The sequence below is a fragment of the Tenrec ecaudatus genome, chromosome 16 (assembly GCF_050624435.1).
Source record: "Tenrec ecaudatus isolate mTenEca1 chromosome 16, mTenEca1.hap1, whole genome shotgun sequence".
NCBI lineage: Eukaryota > Metazoa > Chordata > Mammalia > Afrosoricida > Tenrecidae > Tenrec > Tenrec ecaudatus.
Window position 1 is genome coordinate 50,215,005 of NC_134545.1, and position 18,060 is coordinate 50,233,064.

An 18,060-nucleotide genomic window follows, 5' to 3' on the forward strand; every position below is an offset into this window, starting at 1 on the left:
AGAACAAAAGGTGCAAGATAAGACAACCGGCACCAGCAAGTGAGACCAGATGTGCCCAGTACAAAGGAAGCTGCAAGAAGTCGACAAACAATTCTCTGAGTGGCCAACTCCCATCTGCTAATTGCCCCACATGCTGGAAATTCCTCACCAACCCTTAAAGACCCATGTCCCGTGGCTGGCCGTGACTTCCCTGGGCTACTTGCTAGCCCACAGAACCTCGTCCGGGAGCTTCCCTCTAATACAGCTACTGCTGTTTCTGCTCTCTCTTGTCCTGTCAGCTATCTGTGTCCATCTCCTTGTGCCTCAGTTTCCTTTACACAGACCACAATCTGGGGTGCCAAGTCTCTAGGGCAGTGGTTCTCAACCTTCCTAATGCCGCAACCTTTTACTACAATTCCTCATGTTGTGATGACCCCTCAACCATTAAACTATTTTTTGTTGCTACTTCATCACTGTAATTTTGCTACTGTCATGAACCGGGCGACCCCTGTGAAAGGGTCATTCAACCCCCAAAGGAGTCGCGACCCACAGGTTGAGAACCGCTGCTCTAAGGCAACATATAGGTATGAAACTGTGAACTAACAGAAAGGCCTGCTGGGCTGGCCCCAGTCCCAGCTACACGAATCCCCTCCCCAGAAGAATGAACTACAGAGGAGGGCACTGAGGATACAGCCTAGGGAGAGTGGGCAACCTGGCCCACCATACTTCCAGGATAACATTCCTGCTCAAAGCAGCCAATGCACAGAGAGGACGGTGGTGCTGGCCCTACCATGAGCCCCACAGGGCTACAGGGGACAGCACTGGAGACACAGAGTGGGAATTGTGCCCGGTCTGACCCCCACCTCCTCCGCCACTGGAGCAAAACATGAAGGGAGTGCTGCAGAACAGAAAGGGGAGCAAAAAGATGAAGTACCCGAGTAATCCTGGAAATAGGCCTTGGAATCAGTGGGCAGGTTGTGGCTGATTGGGAGACATTCAGAAGGGTCAGCAGAAAGGCCTGAAACTACTGATAGGACTGGGGGGGGGGTTTGGTGGTGGTGGTGGGGGCTCTTTTTCTTTTTTCTTTCCTTTTCCTTTTTCTCATGTCTATCCACATAGGATAGGCAGGATAAGATCCGGAGGAGAAAACAATTGAGCTGACTGTTCTGGGGGGACATGGGAAAGGAGGAGGTGGGAGAAAGTGAGGGGGAGCCAACTAACCTAGGGACAAGAGGACAATAAGAGACCTAAAATTGATGGTGAGGAGGACATAGAATGCCTGATGGGGTTGCTCAAGCGCAATTAGCTGAGAGAAAGTACTGAGAGTCGAATGAATGTCGAACATGATAGTGGGACAGGAGGAAAGAAAACAGAAATAGAGGGAAGAACTAAGAGGCAAAGGACATTTATGGAGGTATAAATGTAGGCATGCACATATGTAAATAAATATATATCATGATGGGAATATAGGTCTATGTACATATATTTAAATGTTAAGTTTTAAGGTAGCAGACGGGCATTGGGCCTCTACTCAAGTCCTCCCTCTCTCAGTGCAAGAACACTTTGTTCTAATGATCCAACATTTTGTGATGCTCACCTTCCTGACACAATTGCTGAAGTGATTTATTTTATTAAAGATCATTTTATTGAGGGCTCTTAAACAGTTCTTATAAAAATTCATACATCAATTGTATCAAGCATATTTGCACATATGTTGCCATCATTAGTTTATTTTTTTTCAGGGGAGAGCACGAACGCAGTCCCCCACTACCACAAATTATGCAGTTTCCCACATTTGGGGAAATGGCAGGGGTCAGCACATCTGAAGTGCAATAAATAAGCCCTGCACTGGGAAAGCCACCTTCGTGATCATGGTATCTCCCCTGCCAGGGAAGTATGTCATCGTTATTTTTTAAACATTTATTTTCTATTTCAGCCCTGGTATCCGCCCATGTTTTTTCCCTCCCTCGCTGCTCCCACCTTTGGGGGCCCTGATAAAATGTAAATTATTCTTTTCATGGCTTACACTGACCACTGTGTCTCTTACCCCATGGTTTCTGTTGTTCATCCCCCACGGGGTGGTGGGGTGGTGGTGGAGGTGGTGTGGGTGGTTCTATGTCCATCACTGCGATCGACAAGCCTTCCTCCCTTCCTCTGTCCCGCTTACCTTTACCCTCCTGGTATCGTTACTCCTATTTCTGTCCCTGAGGGGTTTATCTTTCCTGAATTCTGTGTCCTGAGCTCTTATCTGTACCAGTGTACAGGCTCGTCTAGCCCGAATTGGAAGGCAGGACTGGGGTCATGATATTGGAGGGTGAGGCAGTCGCAAGGAAACAGAGCAATATTGTGTGTTTCATTGGTGCTATACTGTGCCCTTGTTGGCTCATCCCTTCCTGTGACCTTTCTGTGAGGGGATGTCCCATAGTCTACAGATGGGTTTCAGGGCTCTGCTCTGATCCCCCTTGTTCTCCACAATACGATTTTTCTTTGTTTGTTTGTTTTAGATTTTATGATGCCTGTTTCCTGATCCCATCAATACCTCATGATTTCACAGGCTGGTGTGCTTCTTCCATGTGGGCTTGTTGCTTCTGAGCTAGATGGCCGCTTGTTTAACTGCAAGCCTTTAAGACCCAGATGCCATATCTTTTGATAGCCGGGCACCAACAGCTTTCTTCACCACATTTGCTTTTGTATCCATTTTGTCTTCAGTGATCGTGCCAGGAGGGTGAGCATCGTAGAATGCCAGGCTGTTAGAACAAAGTGCTATTGCCTTGAGGGAGGGCTTGAGCAGAAGTCCAAAGTCAGTCCAGTACCTCAATGTGCTGCCATGTAAATACACGTGTATGGGCAAGTAACTCTATTTTTATGAATTAATATATTTACATATGTATACGCCCATGTTTATAGCTTTGCTTCCTAGATTTTCCTCTGCCTCGTTTTACCTTCGTCCTGTCTCACCATCACACTCATCCTTCTTCTGCCTCTTTGTAATTCCGCTCAGATAGATTACTGTTGCTCCAACACCCCCAGGATTCATCCATCTTCCTCCAGGTTCTACATCCTCCTCCTTGTTGATTTTAATTTCCTAATTGTTTTCCTGTCTGTGGAATTGTTTGCTCACTACTCCCTCTCCCTACTTCCTTATCCCCCCAAGTCCCTCCGGAACCCTTGGTCTTGTTGCTTTCTCTCAGGATTGCTTCCCATACCTATCTTGTATTTGTAGACTAATGGAGACAAAACAAAAAGAAAACAAAAGATTGACTACAATGAGAAAATAAATAAAATAACGAGCAAAAAACCCTGAGAAAGCATACAATATTCCAAGTCTGTATGCCAACCTTTGTGACTTTCCCCCCCCCCTGGTCCTGGGGAGTTCTGAGAACTGCCACTCCTAGCCTGAAGTCTACTTTTGGGGCTCCGCGGGGGCTTTGTGGCTTGGCTTTGCTCCCGCTGCTGATCTATTATGTTTCCTTCTTGGTTTGCCCCACTGTCGGGCATTCAGCCCACACCCACTCCCTACCATGTTTTCCCAGTATTGTCATCTGTCGCAGCCTGCTCCAGTGAGGGGACCACACATCTCAACCTGTCCTTCGCTGTACAGTCCTCTCTGTGCTTTAGCAGCTCCGTGCAGGGATGTCAACCTCAGGCCTTGGTGGGCCGATAAGGGGACTAGACCCTCACTCTCTCTTTTCCTTCTTGGTTTGCTTCCATGTGGATGTGGTAGGCCAGCCCCTCTCCCCAACCTGCAGGTTTAGTGTTGTCCTCTGTAAGCATGTACATCTAGGGGAGGGGTCAGTTTGGCTCTGATCGGGGCCAGCCCTGTAGCCCACTCTGTTCACGAGTTGCTCCACGTGGCTACATTTCCCTCAAGGTTTGGCATGCAGTGCTGGGGTCAGCATGCACACTCCATATCTGTAGAGACATAAATACCATCCCCTTGGGTGGGTTAGTGTCCTGCTCCCTCAGTGCCTTCGTTTTTTTTAACCCCTTTCTCCATCCCCCTTTTCCCCTTTCCCCTTCTTTGTGTTGGAATGACATGTACATCCTTGGGTGTGGCCTGTCCCCCACCTGACTGCCTGGATCTCAACCCATATAATGTGAGAGAAGTGGCTTTTCTTCTGTACCTACTATGCTGATTATACTTACCTCGGCGGACTCATGTTGTCCTCCTTTAGTGATTAACTACCTTCACTTAGCATAATTTCCTCCAACTCTTCTCTTGAGACAAAGTGCTTCACGAGATCTTCGGTGCTTTTTATTTATGCGTAGTACTCCAGTGTGTGTATGAGTTTTCTAATCCACTCATCTATCGATTGTTGTTTCCAATTCTTTGCGTTTGTGAATTTCACCACAGTAAACATTGGAGCCCAAACAACTGGTCCTGGTCTACTGCTTACCTCTTCTGCCTATATAAATGCTCAGTAGAGGATTTCTGGGTCATAGGTAGTTCAATTTCCATTTGCTTCAAATATCACCAGATGGCTTTCCCCAGTGACTATACGTAGCTACACAACCACCAGCAGCGGAGGAGAGTTGCGGTTTCCACAGTCCCTCCAATATTTGTTGCTCTCTGATTTTCTGATTTGGGATATCCTGAAAGTTGTTGGGTGGTAGTTTATAGTTGTTTAATTTGCATTTATCTGATGGCTAATTGTTGGGAGCATTTTCTCATATGTTTTTTGGCCTTTCAGGTCTCTTTCCTAGTGAAACTTCTGCTCACATCTTTTGCCCACTTCCTCGGGGGGTTAACTGGTTCTTCTTTTTACAGGCTAGCAGGGTATTATAGATTTTAGTATGAAGCCCTGTTTCCGTTGTGTCATTGTTAAAGTCCTCTCCCAGTTTGTTGGTTCTTTTGTTACTCTCTTGGTGAAGTCATTTATCACACACATGTTCTTTATCCTTAGTATATCCCATTTGTTAGTTTTGGTTTTATCTGTGCATGTACAGTTCCCTCTTACAGTTAGCTTATGTCAGCAATTCCCAACCTGTGGGTCACTGCCCCTTTAGGGGTCAAATGACCCTTTCACATTGGTCATCTATGACTATCTGAAAACACCTATTTCCGATGGTCTTAGGTACCAAGACACCGCTCTATCAGTCTCCATGAGGATCCGCCCACATGCAAATATAACTACATATGAGTGCCCGGCATGAAGACTGTTACACATGCTACATCATGCTTCAAGACTAAATTTAATTTATTTGTAATTAGAAATAAATATTTCATAATATATAATTACATATTGTTTTGTGATTAATCACTATACTTTAATAATCTTTAATTGTCTGGTGCAGGAGCATTTTTCTTTAATTGCTGTTTATACTCAAGTATAAGGCAACCTGAATATCCTCGGAGGCACCTAAGTTTACCACAAAAATCGCATAAAAATGTGCTGAAAAAATAGGCTTATACTTGAGTATATAGGTATGTTATTTTTATGTTTTTCTCCCCTGGGATCTTTTTTTTTGGTAGTTTCTTTCTTCTTTTAAATTGTTGGTAGTTTCTTGATAGCCATAGGTATTTCTTCTTTTGCTGTGGGTCTGTTAAATTTCTTGACCTGTATCTCAGATCATCAATTTTCCAAGTATTTGTTTATGTCTTCCACATTTTTATATTCATTTAAATACAGGTTTTCATGATGCTTTGGATGTTCCTTTTAATTTTGTTGGGGTCCATTTTGATTTCCCCAGTTTCATTCCTCATGCTGTCTGTCTATTGATATTTGCTCCTTCTTTTCCTTGCTTAGGTTTGCCAGCAGTCTGTCGATTCTGTTGTTCCTTTCAAAGAACCAGCTTTTTGCTGCATTGTTCTCCTGTTTTCCCACTCTTTTAACTCAGTAGTGGTTTTTATTATTTATTTTCTTTTACGATTGAATGGGTTCTTCTGTTGACTCTGTTCTAATTGGTGGAGGTTTTGTGATAGCCTATCAGTGATATGTCTCTCCTTTTTCATATATGCATTAATCACTATCCAACTTCCTGTGATACCTGTTTTCGCTGTATCCCATTGGTTTTGCTATGGTGCATTCTCATTCTCGTTACTTTCTAGTAACTTCCTAATTTCCTCTCTAATCTGTGCCAGTACCCATTCATGTCGCAGAAGATTTTTATTCATCCCCCATTTGTTTTCTCTTTTTTTCTGGCTGTCCTTTTGTTGATCTCCAACTTTATGGCATGGTGGTCTGAGGGACATCTTAGTGATCTCTATGTGTTTGAATCTACTCAGGCTTGAGTGGTGTCCCAGTGAGTGTTCTATTTTTGAAAATGAGTCATATTCACTGGAAAGGAAAGTGATTTTTTTTTGCATTTGGATGGAGAGTTCTATAAATGTCTTTCAGCTCTAGTCACCTAATTGAAGTGTTTAGCTCTGAAGCCTCCTTGATTAGCTTCTTTCCAGTTATCTATCTTTCTCTAATAGTAGTGTATTTAAGTCACTTACTATGATTGTTGAGTCTGTGATTTTTCTTTTCATCTTCTGAGTAGTTTGAAGAATTTCATTAGGGTCTCTTGTTAGGCACATATATATTTACAATGTTACTGGTGCCTGGTCTCCTGATCCCTTGAGTATTATACAGTACTCATCCGTGTCTCTTGCTATGGTTTGAACATTGAGGTCACTTTTTTCAGAGATTAGCATTGCAACTCCTGCTTTTTTTAAGTTGATGTTTGCCTGATGTATTTTCCACCAGCCTTTTATTCTTAGTCTATTTTTGTCTGCGAGTTTAAGATGTGTTTCTTGCAGGCAACAGATTGATGGGTTTTGTTTTCTGAACCAGCCTGCTAAGCTTTGTCTCTGGTTGTTGTTGTTGACTGGGAAGAGGTATCAGAAGATGCTCTTTTCTGGCAAGACTCTTACCTCACTGTCTATCTTAATACATAGTTTGGCAGGGTAGAGTATTCTCAGGTTGGCATTTTTTCTTTCAACCTTTGTAAGATATTACTTCGCTCTCTTCTCCTCTTCATGGTATCTGCTCATATGTCTGAGCATATCCTTAAATGAGCACCATTGTAATTGACTACCGTTTTTCCTCTAGCTCCTCTTCAAATTTTCTATTTTTCCTCAAAGTTGGACAATTTAATTATTATGTGCCTTGGTGAGTTCTTCCTGGAGTTTAGTTTGGTTGTTGTCCTCTCTGCTTCCTTTATGAATACCTGCTGCTCATTCATGAAGGTAGGGAAGTTTGCTTCGAGAAATTCCCTCACTACTTTAACTGTTGCCTTCTTCCTTGCACCTTGATGTGGTAGACGAATTACTCAAATATTCTTACTCTTCATTGCATACGTCATTGATTTTGAGATTTTTCTCCCACCTCCTTATTTATCTTGTTTGGCTGTCTTTCCCATTTGTTGAAGTCTGATTGTCCTCAAATCTCTGGTACGATTCTCTGCCTCTTCTAGCCTGTTGGTGCAGACCATGATCTTGTGTTTTGCTTCGATTACTTCATCCATTAGTTCTTGTATTTACCTTTGTTGTGTGGGCTGCATCCCCTCTATTATGGGCGTCAGCTTCTCTATCTTTGTGTCCTTATTCTGTGTTTCTCCCCTCATATGCTGTATTACTACAAGTAGCATTCTGAAGAATTCTTTTTGTGGCAGATCAACATCTGATTCTTTTATGAGTGTCATGAGGTTTATGACTTCCTCTGCTGCTGCATTTTGTTTTCTTGTTGATGGTGTTGAGGTATGTTGCTGTTCACGCGTCATTTTGGAAGAACTTGGGCACCATGTTCATTGGAGAACAGGGGTCCTGAGCTCTTTGTCTGTGAAACCAATAAGAGTGTTTTTGAGGACTACCTGTGGCCAACAATGATGTTGGGTCAGATTGCTATGTAGGCAGGGTGCTGGTTTGGGGTAGTGCTGAAGCTTGGGCACAGGGCTGGTCTGGACTGCCCACAATTTAAAGAAATTTAAAGACTCTCTATAGAGTCCCAAAGTGGTAGATCCAGAATTAGGTTTGGGCTGTAACAATCAGAACATGTTGGTTTTTCCTGTTTTGTTATGTTAAAATCCTAGGCTCTGTTCTGGTGATTGGAATCCTGGCTGTCTTGTTATGTTAATGCTATGCTAATGGCCAGAGTTCTGGCAGCTTACATTGAAAGTTACACAAAAGTACACAGCCTGGAACTGAAAGCATATTTTAAAATGTATTGTTTTTTAATTTTTATAATGGGCTTGTGGGTGTCCTTGTATTGGGGCTGTACTGCTATGTCCCCTATGGAAAGGATGGATACCAAATTAGAAGAGAGGGTTTAGGCCAAACTGGATCTGAATTCTCCCCCAGCTGCACTTCTGTGTCATTCCAGGCTCTGTGCTGGACAACACGGCAGATTGTGCTCTGGGGATCTGTGTACTGTCACAGGTAAATACCTCTGTGGCACTTCGGTTGCTGTACATTAATATCTAGTTGTCTATCGTTATCCACATTGGTAGGTGTGGAGCTGGGGAGAGGGGAAAAGAAGATTGCAGATACAGTCACTCCGCTTCTGGCTGGGGAGGGGGCTGCATAGTCTGAGACTGCAGAAGCTACGTTTGTAGCAGAGAGGAGAACTCCGGTGTAAGGTCTTGTCGCTAGTTCTTGGAGGCTCTGTGAGAATCAGATTATCACTACTTTTAGAAAACAGCTTGGGGAAACTACTTCTTGATGCAGGACTCAGAGCTTGCATGCAGAAAGGGGTGATGGCTATCGTCCTTTAAGACCTAGAGATGGGTTAACAGAGCCTGTAGGCGGACTCTGTGAACTTAGAGCATTTCAGCGAGTTCTCAAATCACTTCTTGGGTGAAAATCACCAGGGGATGTCTGAACCAGACCCTAGTACACCAAATCTATTTTTTAGCACCCAGCATCCCAGTATTGGCCTCTTTACCTCTTAATTTTCTGATTTAGCAATAGCAGGTGCCAGACAGATGATTCTACCTGGACGCCATTTTCCCTGTTCTCTTGTCTGTCGATCGGGTCTATTTTGAATCAAACAAATCGCCCGAGATTGCTAACAGTGTCTTAAAATCTCAATTATTAAAACAGAAGGGGGAGATGAAAAGTAGTTTTATGTGTGGCAAACTTCATTTAGACATCTAACTCAATTTTGTTTTTCTCTATGAAAAGCTCCTAACAAAATTGGGGCAGATAAACACATTTTCACACCCCATCCCAGTTTAAGTCCATTGTTCTGATGGTGTCTTGGGCCTTCTTCAGACTCATGTAGTTGCAGTCTGATGATGCAGAAGGGTAAAACGGGAACCAAAGAGCTCACAAGCTCTGGGTGCAGAGTTGTGTGGATCTAAGGTTGATGAAAATATAGAAGAGTGCCAACAGTTTTCAGGGTGAGGGGGGGGGGACACATGAAGGCACGCCTAGAGGCAGATCCCAGCAAGGATGAACACAAAGGGCCAGAGAGAAGGACGCTCCAAGTTTCTCTTACAAAAAGGTCAGGCACCTCCTAGCAAGGACCATTAGGCTGTGACCCCATTGACAGGTTGGCCTCCACTCCTACAACCTGATAGACACTCTAAACTCTACGCACATCTTCTCACTGGTGCCATGTTGGCACACAAAATATAACTACCACAGGCAGCGAAGGGCATCAATCCAGAATAAGTATCTATTTTGGTAAAGGAAAACAGCAACTCCTCCACTATAGGAGTCCAATGGAAGGACCTTGCCATCAGCTTGTCTCCCAGAGTATAGGTGACTTATCAGGGACCCAGGGTCACCATGCTAGCAAGAGATGTTACCAGTTCAGCCTTCATCCTGTTTCCATACATGACCTTATTCCTATACCCACATCACTTCACTCATGATCCCATTAAGCAAGGATAAGGTAGCTGTGGAAGGAGACTCACAAACTTAAAGACAGACCATTGTATTTCTCTAAGCTTCCTTCAGAGGAGAGAGTATTTTTCCCTACCATGATAATTCTGTATCATTCTAGGAATTCTTATATAAAACTCCTCCCTGAATAGCCTTGTCAGTCATCATATCAGCTTGCTTCTTTCCAAAAATATGGTCATCTAGGCACACCCTTCATCTCTGACCCCAGATCTATGTACATTTTGCATCTTATGTTCTAGTCCAGTGGATTTCAACCTTCTTAATACCGTGACCCTTTAATACAGTTACTCATGTTGTGGTGACCCCACAACCATAAAATTTTCATTGTTACTTCATAACTGTAATTTTGCTACTGTTATGAATTGGGTGACTCTGTGAAAGGGTCATTCAACCCTCCAAAGGTTCACAACTCACTGGTTGAGAACCACTGTTCTAGACAGAAATAGCCTGCCTGAAGCCTGGTTCACTGGGAAGATTCGGCCTTTTCATGGACCTGCAGGACCACCCTGAGCAAGGTTACAATGCCATATCTGAAGATATCTAACTCATAACATCATCCAGAATAATTTATGAACCTTAGATATTTGTTTTCATTCAAATGACCATAAGGAACTCTATGAGCCATAGGTATGGATAGAAGGATTGTGGCATCAAGGATTAGGATTAGCTATGCTGTGATAGCTAAAACCTTATGTAGTACACACGTGCTCTTAGATAAACCTATTTGGTCCCCTCTTATATAGAGTTCCATTTTTTTAATAGAATTTATGTTTAACCATGGGCTGGGTAGATCAACTGATACCTGCCTCATTTGGGCCCATTTATCATGGGCAAGACAGCAAGCTAAGCATCATTTCACAGTAGAGGCTATTTGCAGAAGACAGATTGTCTTACCCTAAAATCCTTGGCCCTCCTCTGAGATTCTTCTAATTAAGGGTTGCCAAAATGTTCATAGATCATCTCAGTCTACCACACATGCTTTGATACCAACATCCGGCCAGATCATGAAAGCCAAGTGGCAGCAGTATACCACAGGCTATTCTAGTTGGAGTTTCTTACTGCTCTGGATGCTCCTCAAAGCATTCCACCTTTGCTGTCACCACTGAAGTGGCTGGTGGCAAGTGAGGTACATACTCTCTTCAAAACCCAAATCTGGCTGTCAGGCATTGTGAATTTGGCTGACCAGTGAATGTCAGGTCAACAGCAATCGTACCACTAGAGGCAAGGCTTTGGGGGCCAAGCTACTGTCTTAGATATGGCATGAAGTATATGACATTCAAGGACTGTGCAGGAGTGGTTATTGGACAATTGTAAGGACACTTCATTCTCAGTGACAGCTTGTTTTGTTTCCATGGATGCCGCAGGCTGAGAAAGTCCTATGCCTTTTTACCAGCTGAGTTGGCACTTCATTCATCCCCAACCAGGCCTGCGTGCCAGACTCAGTTCCCTGGAGACCTAGGGGTCTGCAGCCCCTCGTCCAGTTAGCTACAGGCAGCTGAAGCGGAATTCATGGACAGACTGGAAGTAGTACAGACAATCTCCTGGGGACCTGGAATGAGCGTGTGAGAAGCTACATCATGACATCTGGAGAAGGCATCTCAGCCTCCACCACCAAACACTAGATGCTGCAGCCGACACTGCTAATGGGGCCCAGAGTGGTCATGTAGAGTGACGCCCTGCAGTTTGGTGCAGTGTAGCTGTCACCGTGAGCAGGGCAGACTTTTATCCATGGTCCTTGACAGCTTCTAGTCCATATCTGAAGGCACATCTCTTTGAGGAAGCCGGAGCCATGTGGCTATAGTCAATCTATGAGAGATGTGACAGAGGTGATCAGAATTTCAGTTTCTATAGTGGGAAGCGGGGTTGCTTCCCAACAAGACTTAAAGGGCCAACACCTTTCCCCAAGAAGGGTGAGCGTTCAGACACCAGGGTGTGTCAGCAAGGCTAGGTTTCTACGTGTGACCCTGGTCTCCCCGGTATGCCTCTTACCTGCTCACATAAGATGAAAGTCCCTCGAGCCTCTTAACATGTCTGCGGAGGGACACCGACTAGCCTTCTGGCAGGGGCTGTTTCACTGCCACCTGGACTCCACTGGGGATGCCTTCACTCACAAGGTCACTTACAGGTGTTTCCAGGCTCTCAGCCAGGGCCACATGGGCAAGCCAAGTTTCATGCCAACGACCTGAGCTGTAGACATCTCAACTCAGGGTGCAGAGACAGACCTGGTTCCAAACAGAAAACAGAGGGTGATGGGAGAAAAAAAAAGTTTTTTATACCCTTATAAGAGAGTACTCAGGGATACAAAAGGCACATTTAGAGACCCTTGATCATAATTCTCCCTGACCCCCAGCCTTTCCCTGCTTTTCAAAGAGCAGGGTATATAATACGTTGTTATCTATATTGGTCCCAAAGTAGTAATTTCAGTGTTGCTCCCCACACCCAGAAAAGGGGCCTCGGGATACCCCTTTTCTCCTTCAGCCAGAAGCCACAGTCTGGGCCCCGCTCCACACCGAGCCCCTCATGCTCCCCGGGAATACCTTTGGGTGGGGAGTAGGCGGGCACATTTAGTCCAGACCATCACCTCTGCTCTTGGCTTCTCGTCGACATACATGGGCGATCGCTTCCAGCCTTCCGCCGGTGTTGGCCCAAGTCTTCCCATGACGTTTCCCGTGAGTTCTGGAACCTAGAGAGCTAAACCAGTGTCAGGGCAGCTGTGCTGAGTAATAAGCCCAAGGCCGCCCACAGCGGTGAGATGTGTGCTGGGGGCTGTTTCCCCTCCTTTACCATATGCTTTCAGGGCACAGTGACACTCCGGCTAGGAACCCCCTCCTTTCCCTCGAGGGCTGTTTGCTCTTCTGGGTCCCCTTGGCTTCAGGGACCGAGTGGGGAAGACAGTTCACCATGTAGCCCAGGGTCTGCCAACTAGCTTCACGCAGAAACCAAGCCCCGTGGGAAATATGGGAAAGGACTTACCTGGGTAGACTTTCCCGAGCTGTGGACAATATGCAAGAAATGCAGGGAAGTCTCTTCTGAGGATCATGAAGTGCATCATCTAGGTGGACAACTGAAGCTTCTCAGCAGGGCCAGAAACTAAGCTGTGTAGACCTGAGTCCTTCTAGCAGACGTGGTATGGCCTCCCAGCCAGTCTGACCAGTACCAGACAGTGTCTGCCCCCCTGAGCACTAAACAGATGTCAGTTCATTGCGGGTTCTTTGCTCAGTGTCTGCTGCTGCAAACTGCCTGTCCTAGAAGCCTCTGCACAGAAGATTCAGGAGTCCCCTGCAGGAAGGGTGGTCTTGCTCCTTGCATGCCGGTTCTGTGTCTGCAGGAGGATTTTCTGCTGCTCCATCGCAATCACTGTCATAGTGGCTACTGCTTATGTGTTAAGTTTACAGTCAACATTATAACATGCAGCTCTAAGGCCCTCACTGATCAAAGTCCCCCACTCTGCACTGCAAATGTCTACACATGGACCAAGGGTCTTCTTTCCAAGCTGAACAACCTCTGGTTTTGACTTCATCACATCCTCCAACAAATATTTTGGTTCAAATACGTACATACTTCCACAGAAAACCAATCCTGACTGGATGTCTAATGACCCAGACCCCTCAGGAATGAAGGTTGCTGTCACCCCACCAGGCAAACACCATGGCCAGCTGAGGTGAAGGGCTGAAGGCAAAGGGAATACAGAGAAGACATGTTCTATGTACTGGATACAATTAGTTTGTTTTCATTTATATGTATGGTAGATGTGTGATGTTAGGTTTAAATGTTATTTAATTAATGTATGGAAATTATCTATGGCTAAAGAATGGTGTAATGGTGCCAAGTTGGCAAGGAGTTGACTGTGATAGATAGGTTTATTCGGCCAACCTGACCAATAGAAACATGTGGGATCAATCAGGTCGTAGTTTGCTTGGAACACAAAGAGATAAATGGATCTACAAGGCGTGCGCCCCTCTGCCTTGCTCTCTGGTGATTGGAACATGCAGGAACGTGCTGCTGTTTTAGCTAGTTCTCTGCCTCAACCTGTGTGCGACGCTACCTGTGGGCAAAGCCAACCTATGGATTGTGTCATTACAGATAGTGGTCACGAGGAATAGTTCTGAGGTAGGAATCCATATAAAGAGCTTCCAGGGCGGACCCTTTGGCTGGGGGTAGTGGGGCAACATGTTCCAGTAAATGCTCCCCCTTCTGGAAACCCAATGGTTCTGGAACCTGGGCTCTGTGAGCGGCCCCTGAAGGTCAGTTTGCTCACCTTCATATTTCCAGCATCTAGCCTAGTATCTGGCCATCGTCAGCACTTAACACATACACCTTAGGTTAGCTATTCCTCCTGGATCTCAGAGTCCCCTTCTGGGTAAGAGTCAATAATTTCCAAGTCTCCTTCCAAGATGCTGATCAGGTGAGCTCATACCACTTGAGATTTTGATTAGAAGTCACTGGCCTTCCCTCTTCCCTGCCTCTTCACCCAAAGCCAATCTCAGGCCAGACGGACCACCTGGAGCTGTGGGAAATGAGTACCTCCATGGCGAGGGTGGGCCAAGGCTGCTCTAGACTTGACAGTAAAGCCAAGGACCCATTCATCCTCTTCTCCCTCGAGTCCTCTGCCCCTCATTTGCTCCTCGCATACCAGGAACATGGTATCCGCCATCGGCACTGACCGCAGGAAAGGCCACCACAGAGGGAACGCTCTTTGCAGAGGTACCTCCTGAATATGGTGGTGTTGGCATTTCATGCAGTCAAAGTGCTCAGCTGCTAACTGAAAGGTTGGAGATACCAGTCCACTCAGGGGTGGCTCAGAACAAAGGGCTGGCAACCTACTTCTTAAAAGTAGCCACTGAACCCACTTCAGAGAGCAGTTTTACTCTGACACATATGGGGTCCACAAGAGTCAAAACTGAGTCGATGGCAAACCATGGCAGTGAGCACTGACTGTGAGGGGCTGTAAGAGGACATGCCCTGGTGGGAGTCCGGGGTAGAGAGGGCATCCAGAAGGCCAAGAGTGATAGACACTTGGACACATGCGTCCCAGAGATTGGCAAAGGGGTGGAGGGAGGAACTTCAGAAAGCAACCTGCCCTCTGCTCAGAGGCTGAGGCATGAGTTTGGCACAGAGGTGTGGGAGATAGGCAGACGGCGGGGCTACAGGGGACGGGGAGGAAGAGAAGTTGAGGGCAGATCATCAGAGCCTCCAGGCAATAAGCTAAGCCATGGCCCCCTCTCACGCCTCTGTCTCAGGGGAGACAGCGATACATGATGTCCTCTCGGCCCTGGACCACCTTGGACCTTTTCAGCAATCTGAGCTCCTAGCTTGCTCTGTGAGCCCAGGTCATCCATTGGTGCCCCGGGGGCCTGCATGTCTCTGCTTGGACATGAAGAAGGTTCCTATAGGGCCTTTACAATTGATAACTGTCAGCCTGCCACACAAAGGGGGCTATCGCTCTGCTTGAAGTCTACCATACTACCCCCAGGGGCCCATCCCCCCTTCCCTCAGAACCCAGCCATCCCTGTGGCCCCAGTGACATTGAAAGACATGCTGTTCTCCATCCTACCCAATGGGCCATGTGCCAGCACCTGCCTTATCCCCAGGAGCCATCTGTCATTGTCTCAATATGTTGGTGGGAAAATGACTTCATTAGCTCCTCCTCAACCATCCGTTCCCTGGTGCAGAGAAATATGAAGCCTCCTGCCCCCCAGTCAGGGATGGCTCAGAGCTCTGAGGGCAGATTCTTAAACGCTTCCCAGGCACGTCTACTTCCCATACCATTCTTCCATGTGAAGTCAGAGGGATGCTCCACAGGGCAGGGGGAGCAGCCTGAGCAGGTATCCCCAACTACCCCTCCCAATGTCACTGAAGTCCCTACTGAGGTGCTCCAGTCTCCGGGGTCCATATATGCAAATGCACCTCAAAGGGAGAGAGCACTCAACTGGGAGACACAGATCTAGATCTGCTTTCTTTGCTGTGTGAACTTGATCAACTGAACCCAACCCCAATCCTGGGCCCCATAATTAAATTTAAAAGTTGGTCTATGTGTTAGTCCAGGTAGACTACACAATCACATCCACAGACTCATATGCATACAAGCGCATTTAATATTGCGAGAACATCCCAGAAGAGTCCAGTCCATAAGTCTGATATTAGCCCATAGATCCTCTTCAGACTCATGAAACACATGCAACGACACTGAATGCAGGATGGATCCAGTGGCAGTGTAAGAATCTTAGTGGCGTCAGGAGTCTCAACGTGGCTTCTCCAGCTAAGGGCACTAGCGTAGTTCCATGCATCTTATCAGTAGAGTTTCTCAAAGGGAGTCAGTGGAGAGAAGCCTTCCATCTCCAAGGAGGAAAAACCAGATTTCCCAGAATTCTCAGGAGAAGGCCATGCCCACACACAGAGGCCTCACTGGCTATGACCCAATTGACAGACTAGACCCCACCCCTTCACTCTTAATCCTCTCAAGTCCCAAATTGACACCAGATTAAGTGACTACCAGTCTAGCATCTAGATGATCACCAAGCCCTGAGGAGGAAAAGCTCTGGGATTCGGAGCGCCGACATTTCTTGGAGAAAGGAAGCACATTCTGATGCCCTCTTCTTGCAGGTGGCTCAGGTCTGTCAGCACGGGCACACTGGCTGGCAAACAGGGCTTTCCACTAAACACCACCTTCTTGAACCTGGGCTTAATTTGGAACTTCTCGTTACCACTGGCTGCGGCCTCAGGGTTCTCCCAAGCAGTAGGCCGTGCGCAGACCTGAGGCCAACCCCTGCCACAGTGCCTTCGTTGATGATGGGACCACAAGGTTGGGAGAAGCTTCCTCCCAAGGATTCTCAGACCCACAAAACCATCGCGCCTCCCCAGTCGATGGAGACTGTGTGTGATGAGAGACGTAGGCGGTGACTCCTGATGGGCTCCCCTGGAGCTCAAGAGTTGTCACTTCCCTGCCATCCAACACTGGAAACCCCTGGGTTTCAAAACACCGAGAACGGCAACTTGCCTGTATTGGAGCGCTATCCAGGGAACTCAATTAATAAAGCCAAGTTGGATCTCCCAGTGTGGCACTCCAGAGAAACTGCCAGTCCATGGATCAGTCCATGGGTTTGGGCAAGCTTCCTTTCAGGACTCTGGGGGTAAAGCTGAAGCAGCCATGCTAACTGTCCAATAAGTGTGCTAACTCATCTTTTTCCAGGGAGGTGGGGGCTGTGTCCACACCGGCATGTATGTATTGGCACCCCATGGGGAAATGAGGCAGACTCATGAGTGTATATTAATGTGATGTTATCCACCAACATCAGCTGAGAGGAAGGACTCAGAGAAGGGAGAACAAGCCTCTCAGCAATTGTGGTTTATTTGAAAAGTTTATGGGTCTTTTTATCCCAATTACCTAGCCATGCTCCTCCCTCCTCCCCCTCCCCCAACACAGTCCTGGCCTGACAGGGCCCTGGTCTCAAGACTCTGGTCTGAGGAGTTGAAAACACAGCAACTACAAGGCCCTAGTTTTCTTTTATTGTTGTTGTTGTTGCTGACTCTGCTCTAATTGCTGGAGGCCCTAGGGATGCAACAAGGGGTGTGTATCCTGGCTGTTTGCCCAGAGTTTAAGGAGGAAGAGTCCATGGAAGAAGTTGGGCAGTGAGGGTGACAGACTCAGGACCACAAGGAGAGTGGGTGCTGGGCTGGAGAGACACTTCGTCTATCTGGACCGAGGCTGTGTAAGAGGGAGAGCAGAGAGGCCTTTGAAGTCAGTCAAAGAATTTAGAAACTGATCCCATAGGTAGGCTGTTTTAGAAGGCCTTTAGTAGCAAAAATGGCTAGACCTGGGGATGCGGGGACTCAGAGAGTATTTCACCCAACCATTTGTCTTATAGGTGGGAGACATGAGATCCAGAGGTGGGAAGGGATATGTTTAAAGTCACTTTGGTGTCTTAAAAACAGGGTCAGGCACGGTAAATTCAAACCACTGCCCACTCCATGCCAGAGTAAGTATCTTCAGTGGGGGTGGGAGGAGGGGGCACCATAAGAGCCCTGGGGTCACTGTTGCCTCTGGAGTCAGGACATGGTTCTGTGGCTCACAGTGTGGTCAGCCCGCAGGCTTCCTGCTTTTTCCTTAGAAACAGAGAATATATCCAGGTTTTAGCACTAAGGCCCTGACAGTCACTCGACACCAGGAGGCAATTAATGACTGCTACGTTCAGCACCAAGAGTCAGTGGACAGCTCCTGGCTGTGCAGCCAGGAGACTAGCAGGCCCTTAAGG

General features: G+C 46.5%; 1 non-coding gene across 1 annotated transcript; it reads right to left on the reverse strand.

The window, feature by feature from the left end:
• Positions 1-1,718: 1,718 nt before the first annotated feature.
• LOC142430152 (U1 spliceosomal RNA) lies at positions 1,719-1,877 on the reverse strand. Its single transcript, XR_012780617.1, has one exon. It is a non-coding gene; the product is annotated as a U1 spliceosomal RNA (small nuclear RNA).
• Positions 1,878-18,060: the final 16,183 nt, after the last annotated feature.